General features: G+C 31.1%; 1 pseudogene; it reads left to right on the forward strand.

Moving 5' to 3' along the window:
• The first annotated feature begins 2,405 nt into the window (after positions 1 to 2,405).
• LOC129313957 (berberine bridge enzyme-like 8) lies at positions 2,406 to 4,661 on the forward strand (annotated as a pseudogene).
• The last annotated feature ends 4,529 nt before the right edge of the window (positions 4,662 to 9,190 follow it).

A 9,190-nucleotide genomic window follows, 5' to 3' on the forward strand; every position in this document is an offset into this window, starting at 1 on the left:
TTTTTTAATTTCAGTACATTTGTGCGATGAAACATAAAGCTGTCAATGTAATCAACGCAAAGGGGATGCGTAATACTCCCCCTGTATCTCTATTGTAGAGTATTTTTTAGAAAATTTTTGGTTCTTAATATATAAGGTATTTGATGGGGTATTAATTATATTTTTTTAATATTATTCTTATTTAAATTCATTAACTATGAAGAAGAATGTAATGTAAATTTAAAAATATTTTATTTAAATATAAGTAAAATTGACAGTTTATACTATTTTAAGACAATTAATGACTCAACCACTTCTCTTAAGTTCCAATAAGTGGTTAAAAGTGCCTTATACTCCGATACTTTCTTAGAGTGAGATTTATGGCTTGCTTGTTTTCTTTTTTAATTTTTTTTATTTTTGAAAACAAACAAAATTTAAAGACATGTTTGGGTAAATGTTTTTCATTTAATATTTTCAAATTTGTTTTTAAAATAAAAAAATAGAAACAACTTCAAGTTATTTTTGTTTATTTTTCTTGTTTTTAAAATATACACTATATTTAATTATTAAAAATTATAATTATCTTGATCAATTTTTATTATTAATTACCATTAGTCTGTCTATAGCTATAACTATCAATATTTTTTTAATTTTAAAAATGTTTTTTAATTGAGATAACCAAACAAATTTTCATTTTATTTTTTTGAAAAACAATTTTAAAAACATTATTATAAAACAGTTTTTGAAAATAAAAAATGAGAACAAAAACCAAACAGGCCTTTAGTGTCCCAAAATATAAGATAGACAAAATTTAAATTTTATTAATGATACTTTTTTATATTATCTTTATCATTATGTTTTCTTTCTTTAATATTTTTTATAAATGGAGCATTAAATGAAGAATTTTTTTAAAAATTTATATTTTTTAAAAAAATATTTAATAAATTTTATTGATATATATGAGTGTTAAAATTTGAGAGAGAGTACTATATTAATTGCAACTCCTAATTGACGGTATATAAAGCAATGATAATGAATGCGTCTAACTGTAATTAAATATACTTAATTGAAAGTCAAGTATATTTTATTTTTACATTTAAAAAACATTGTGCTAAGAAAATGATGCCGGCGGCGCCGGAGCTGGTGGCTAGCTGGTTCAGTAATAAAAATTATTAAATAGCTACAATTTTTCTTTTGTGAACACTCTTACCATATAATAGAAAAAAATGATGATTTCAATTTGAATATATATTAATTTTTTCTACTAATGATATAATCATTGCTAAATATTATTATTTGAAAATTTTGACATTGTTTTTATTTCAGAGATCTGTAGACGAAAAAGAGAGAAAAGTGAGCGGATGAAAGGAGAGGCAACCCAATGCTAAGATTAGTGTTATTATCATAATCTTATTAAAAAGAGAAAAAGGAGACACTTAATTAATTAATTTAACGTAATAGTCAATAGAATCTACGGTCATTTGTTTTGGGCTGTGATTCTCAGGGCATATGAAGAAGTTTTGAAACCTAAGATAAAATTATTAATAAAGCCTAATATGCGCAATTGTCACTTAAAAAAAATACTCATCATTTTTTATAAAATTATATATTAAAATTTTATAATAAAATAATTCTATTAGAATGCTAAATTAGTTCAATCGTGAGATGAAAATTAATGTTGACAAAGTTCTTCTACTCCATCTTATACATTAGAATAAAATGTGAATATTAACATTAATATAGGGTGTCAATATATTTTTGACAAAAAGGATACAGTTAAGACTAATAATATCAATAATTAATGTAAAAATTAATAATAATTATATAAATTATAAACAAGATTTTGATCAAGCTTAACGGTGTTGCATTGATGATCTACAACTATTAAAAGTCTTAATACTAATATTTTTCAATGTTTTAGACTTTAAAATAAGAAAAGGAGAAAGTGAAAAGTGAAATCATAACAGGGATATAACATAGGTTAATATAGTGCAAATTAATATATTATGAATATCACTATTCTTTCTCATGTAAATAATGGGTTCCTAGGTCAATAATTAATGTTATATAGAGAATGATTGAAACTTTTCAATAGAAAAAAACAATCATTATTTTTTATTCTCTTTTATTTATAATTAAATATATAATAAAATAAATATGAATCACATATGTATATGCATAAATAATAGGATTATTAAGAATTTCTTTTTGGAGGCCCAAGCAATTGCCTCACCTGTATTATGGCTTACACGGCCCTGGTGAATCTAAACATATGTGGTGATCATTAATGAAACTTTTATATTTTCATATGAACAAGAGAATCTAACTTGATTAAAGAATGAAATGTTAATGAAGGAAAGTTCAGAATAAAACAGAAGAATATAATGAAAACAGTGTGCAATAGAGAAGAGGCATGATATATGGATATGGGAGAACATTTTGCACATGAAATCAGAGTGACCTCCCCGGAATCTGATGGCGTAAGTGTTCACACATTTAGAGGTGAATGACTAATTGAGTTACGTTGTCAATGTGTAGCTTTGAAAATTGTTGGTCAATTTGGAGGTAGCTTATAAATTATCTTGCCATTTATTCTTCTAGTAATTTGTATATGTCAACAAACAAATCTCTATAAATTATTAAATTCCAATGCAGATTGCCGCAGAGACCCCAATGCAACCTACAATGGGTCGTTCGACAATACTATCACCACTCTCATTACTTTCCCTCGTCGTGCTTGTTTTCCTCCCTTCACAAACCTCAGCTTCTTCTTCTTCTTCTTCTTCTTCTACTTCGTCTGACAACACTTTGATCCATGCCTCGTGAACAATTCTGATCCGTCTCACCCCATAACCTCCGCCATTTTCACCCCAACAATGCCTCTTTATTCTCTTCCACACTACAAGCCTACATCAGAAACCTCCGTTTTAACGACTCTTACACCCCAAAACCATACCTTTACTCACTGCCTTGCATGTCTCCCACGTCCAGGCCGCTGTTATTTGTGCCCAAAACCAAAACCTGCTCATGAAAATCCGAAGTGGAGGTCACGATTACGAGGGTGTTTCATACAGAGCTGAACTCCCCTTCTTCATCCTCGACATGAGCAATCTCCGATCCATCCAGGTTGATATAGATGCTGAGACGGCTTCTGTTCAAGCTGGAGCTATTCTCGGTGAAGTTTACTATAACATAGCTCAGAAGAGTAAAACCCATGGCTTCCCAGCTGGGGTTTGTCCCACGGTTGGTGTTGGAGGACAAATAAGTGGTGGTGGGTATTGGAATCTGATGAGAAAATATGGTCTCTCTGTGGATAATGTTATTGATGCGCAAATAGTTGACGTTCATGGAAGATTGCTTGATAGAGAATCTATGGGAGAGGATCTATTTTGGGCCATTAGAGGTGGTGGTGGAGCTAGCTTCGGAGTTGTGGTGTCGTACAAATTGAAGCTAGTTCGAGTCCCTGAGGTGGTCACGATTTTCCAAGTGGCTAAGACCTTGGAGGAGAACGCCACAGATATATTGTACAAGTGGGAGCATGTGGCTCGAGCATTGATAATGACCTCTTCATTAGGGCTAATATTGACGTGGTGAATGGTACTAAAAACGGGACAAAAGACTATAAGGGTTAGATTCATGTCCATGTTCCTTGGCGACTCCAAAAGCTCCTCTCTATCATGAACGAGAGCTTTCCTGAATTGGGTTTGAAGCAATTGGACTGCATAGAAAACGAGCTGGATTAAAGCAGTGATGTTTTGGACAAACATTAATATTACAGAGCCGGTTGAGATTTTACTAGGACAGGACGACTCAGTTGATTAATCACTTCAAAATGAAGTCTGACTATGTGCAGCAACCTATTTCCAAAGAAGGGCTGGAAGGGATATGGAAGAAGATGATAGAATTGAAGGACCCATATGTACAATTCAATCCTTATGGCGGACGAATGGCTGAGATTCCAGCCACTGCAACTCCTTTCCCTCATCGTGCTGGGAATCTATGGAAGGTATTTATATACATTTGAATTAATTTTGTTGACTGAAAAATGAAATTCGTTCAAGAACTGAAAAAAACACAGTACAAGAAACAAAACAAACTAGGTAGACAGAGAGCAATCAATCATCATTCACCTCGTACTCTAATGTAAGGTGGGGGATGATTAAAGATATAAATAGTGCTATCCATCAAATGGGCTTCATTAATTTACAAAGTAATGAGCATGACTAATAACATCTCTAAGGACAAAATTAATAGACATAGATCACTTCCTAATAAACATCATTCATTTGAATTAATCTTGAAGCCTATATATGTATGCGTGTAATTCCTCTCACACAATTACATATTGTTTGTCTAATAATAGGTGCAATATCAAGCGAATTGGAATGAGGTGGGGAAAGAGGTGGCAGACCACTACATAGAGTTGATGAGAAAAACTTCACGAGTACATGACTCCATTCGTGTCCAAGAACCCTAGAGAAGCATTCTTTAACTATAAGGATCTTGACTTAGGTATCAACAACAACGGAAATAACAGCTACCAAGAAGGTAGAGTTTATGGGGTGCAGTATTTCAAGGACAACTTCGATAAGTTGGTTCGAATTAAGACCCAAGTCGATCCTTCCAACTTCTTTAGGAACGAACAAAGCATCCCCACTCTGCCCCCAAGTCACAAGGGATAGACCAAACAATCATAAAATCACCTCCTATATTTGATTATTTATTATACGTGTATGGGAATATATACAGCCTAGCTCTATGATCCCTATTATCTATCCTTGATATGGGACAAATTCAGATTGGACTGCTTTAAATTATTTGGATTGATTGGCTTCTTTTAATTAAACAAGAATAATATATACCATGATCTTTCTTCATATGTGATAATTCTGTCTCGGATCAAAATTTGACGCATGGACTTGTTTGACGCATCTCAATTATTAACACGTCACTGACGATGTTAGCTTACTGTACGTTAATAAAGCTTATAAAAACATAACCATTGAAAAAATCCAGTGATGCGCCTAAATTTAGCACCTGCAAGTGCAAGGGTCTATCAGTAATACAGCGGGTCAAGGTCGCCCCACAAGGAGTTACGGCAAATTAATACCAAGCATTTAATAAATTGATTTTATTCAAGTTAAGCTAATAAAATTAAGGGTAGTTATAGGGAGAATTAATCATTTGGACCTTATAGTTTTGACTTAAATGTAATTTAATTTTTAAACTTTAACTCGTTATAACTCAGTCCTTGATATTTGACTCGAGTGTAACTCAGTCTTTGAATTTTACTTTTTATAATTTAGTTCCTATAGTTTTAATCACTTAACTACTAGTCCTTATATTTTAAAAAATAAAATTATAAAAATTAAAAATATGTATAAAATCTATTACTAATATTTAAAATTACTAAACCATTTTAGTCTTTATAAATATTATAATATTAAAATTTTAAAATATTTTTAATCTTTATAATTTTATTTTAAAATATAGAAACTAATATTTAAGTAGTTGAAACTATAAGCACCAATTGCAAGGGGCAAAATTCATAGCCTAAGTTACAATTGAGTTAAAACTATAAGAATTGAGTTACAACGAGTCAAAATTTAGGGATTGAGTTACAATTGAGTCAAAACTACAAGGACCAAATAATTAATTTTCACATCAAAATCAAATTTCAAATTTCACAATTAAAATAAAAGGAAAATATAACCTTTGATCCTTAAAGTTTTATTGGGTTTTGCTTTTAATCCTTGTAGTTTTTTTCAATGTTTTTAGTTCCTATAGTTTTAAAAAGATTGGGTAATCTTTGTTTTCAAGGTCCTTATAGTATCCACTTTTTTGTGGTTTTAGTTTCTATAGGAACTTAATACATTGAAAAAACCTACAGGGTCTAAAAGTAAAATCTAATGAAACTATAGGAAACAAAGTTTTGTTTTTCCTAAAATAAATTTCAATCTACAAATAAGCTTAAGATAACCAAAAGGAGAGTGTTCCAAAGTGTTAATCCCCAAATTTCTTCCTAACCCTCTCATTCCTGTTTTAATTATCTTGAAATTCAGTTTTAATGATCCGAGAGTCTAGAATAATCTAGAGTATCTTTCGATTACTAAGGATCTTAATTAATCCAATTAAAGCAAATTATTACCTCAATTAGTTAATTACACTAGATATCCAAACCTATAAGGATTACCTAAATTCATTAGATACATTCGTGTTCTAATAGAAAAATTAGTTAAACTAATTATAAGCTACTAGTTTCCAAGGTCCAATTTTGGTGAATAAGGTTGGCACCTAAGTGGAGGATGAATTAGTATTCAAAATTTTTTTGCACAAAGGATAAAGGGGTATTTTAAGCATATTTATATATACTATTTTTCTCTTATAACGATTATTTAATGCGTGGATTCAAGAATAGATTAAATAAAATTTCTCATTTGGAGATTTTGGTGCATTTTTAGGAAAAAGAGACAAAAATAATATGAAAAAAGCCCTAAAACGTGAATTCAATTCTAGAAATTTCAACGCGGAAGAAATGCACAACCAAGGGCAGAGTGTATGTCCACAAGCAGACAAAAGGAAAAAAATTACAAAAATTATATTTTAAATCATTTTAAATCATTTATAATCATATCTAATGGGATAAAGCATGATTTGGATGAATTCTAAGCCTATGGAGGTCAAATTTATTATAAATAAACCTCCCAAAAGTCTCTCAACAATTTAATCTCATCTCTGAAGGCTAAGAGGCATACTGCAAAGTTCGAATGAGTCTTTCGAGCTGGGAGCTTTCTCTCTTCTCTTCTTCTTTAGATTCTTTCTATGTCTTTTATCTAGAATTGTAGTTTTGAATCTATAAGTTCTTGCCAAACTCCTAGTCAAGGTAGGAAGTAGCTTGATTGGGATGAATTTTATTCTTTATTTAGTTTTTATTATTTTTCTCTTTGAACGTTGAATTTTCTCTATGAAACTTATGTTTGCTTTTATATTTATCTTTTTAATTTTAATTACTATTTATATATTGGCTAGTATATAATTTGTCTATTGGTAGTTTCATGAATTGAAAGGTGAAAAACTTATCTAAGCTTAGAGAGATAGACACAAATAACTAATTAGAAATAATTTAGGAGTTTGTAGTGGTTTAGATCGTAGCTTCATGATTTAGTTAGAGAGTAGAATTTAGTAAGAGTTAGATTTAACTCTAATTACATACATCTTAATATACTGAAGGTAATTAGGACACCTTAGAAATGGTTATCACTATAAAAGAAGGGAAGATAATGAACTGAATTTGGATAATCCATCCTAGTAGGTGAATCTTAATCCCTTGTGCTTGTCTGATTAGTTAGTTCATTACTTTTACTGCTGTTCTCATTTATTTGCTTTTAATAAATTATTAAATATTTTTAAAAAAAAAATCCTTATTTGCTTTCTTAAATAATAAAGATCACTATCTTTCTTTAGGTTTGACCTGAAATACTTCAGATTTATTACTTTATCGATCTCGTATACTTGCGAACAATCAAGTTTTTGGCATTGCTATCGAAGAAGATATATAACTTTTGTTATTTCTTTGTCATTTTCTTTTATATTTTTTTCTTTATTTTCATTGGCTTTCTTACGCAAACTAGACACTTTAAGAAATCCTTTGAAGTTGAATTGACTTCTGCTAATAAAGAAATTGAATGATTGTGAAAGACCAATAAGAAAAAAAGAGGCAAGAGAAAAATCAAGAGGAACCTAAACTAGTAAACTCCAATGAACCAAAGTCTCTAAAGGAAATTACTAACACTGAGACACTAATGAAGGATCATGCGCTAGTTGTTGCACCTCGATGGAGGGACATCGCTGTTCCTCATGTGAATGTTGGCCTTTCGTCCATCTAGTTGAGTACCCAAGCTAGAAACTATAAGCTCAAGACTCATCATCTGAATAGCCTTCCAACATTCCACAATAGGCCAACTAAAGATGCCCTTGCATTCATCAAGAAATTCTTCCACACTGTTTCTTTGCTCCTTCACAGTGAGCTGAGTGATGATGATCTCTATATGCAATGCTTTTAGCATTGCCTTCATGATCATGCTAGTGAATGGCTTTTGAACCTGGCTGAAGGCTCCCTTACTACTTGAGAGCAAGTGTATAATGAGTTTATACCATTTCACATTGAAGAGCTTCACAACAAGATCTTTAATTTCTCCTAATTGCTAGAAGAACCATTACATAAAGCCTAAGAAAGATATAATGCTTTATATTAAAGTAATGCCCACACCATGGCTTCGCCCCTTTAATGATCATTGACAAATTTTATAAGGGATTGATGATGGCTTACCAAAATCTCATAGATATAGCTATTGATGGCTGTGAAGGAAAGGGAATGGCATATTAGATTATGCTCATCTATGAGTGCCTTGCTAGAAACTCATGTCAGAAAGGTGATAGTGACAGGAAGGTGTAAACCCATCAAATAGAATCCAGCTCTACTATTGCTACTCAATTAGAGGACCTTAATAGGAATATTTCAAACTTAATTTCTAATGTTATTACTCCTAATCATTATGTTCCTGTTAATTTTACTGATGTATCTTGTCATTCTTGGAAAGGTAATTATGACAATCAGGTTGCAAAGACCCACTATATAGATGCCAACTAGAACTAGAGAAGGAGTCAAGGAAAGCCTTACAAACCTTTTGGCAAAACATATAGTAAGAGTTGAAAGGACCACCCAAACTTTCAGTGAAGAACTAGAGAAAGCACAAAGCCAATGAACTTTAAGAAACCTTTAGCTCCAAACCAACAACCCTATGACATTAATAAAAAGTTTAACAAATTATAATATATTATCTGCAAGCTATACACAGCTCAGATTAGTGCACATTCTACCAAAGAATGCACTTAAAAATATAGAGGCATAACATCAAGCCATCATCAGAAGCCTAGAGACACAATGTCAAGCTACTATCAAAAGTTTAGAGATCCAGATGAACTAATTGGTTAGCATATTATTTGAATGCCCATAAGGTCAACTACTAAGTAATACAAAAGTCAACCCCAGGCAAGGGATCATGGCAATTAGTATAAGGTGTGGCAATAAATTTTTTAAATATAAATACTCTAATAGGAATACCCCTACAGATAGCTTTTCAGAAGCCACTTGTTGAGGTGTTTATTTTTGCATTTTACTTATAATCATTTTGTGAAAAGGACCATTGAA

Source organism: Prosopis cineraria, unplaced genomic scaffold (assembly GCF_029017545.1).
Source record: "Prosopis cineraria cultivar Desert tree isolate PC_DT_omini unplaced genomic scaffold, ASM2901754v1 PC6, whole genome shotgun sequence".
NCBI classification, from domain to species: Eukaryota; Viridiplantae; Streptophyta; class Magnoliopsida; order Fabales; family Fabaceae; genus Prosopis; species Prosopis cineraria.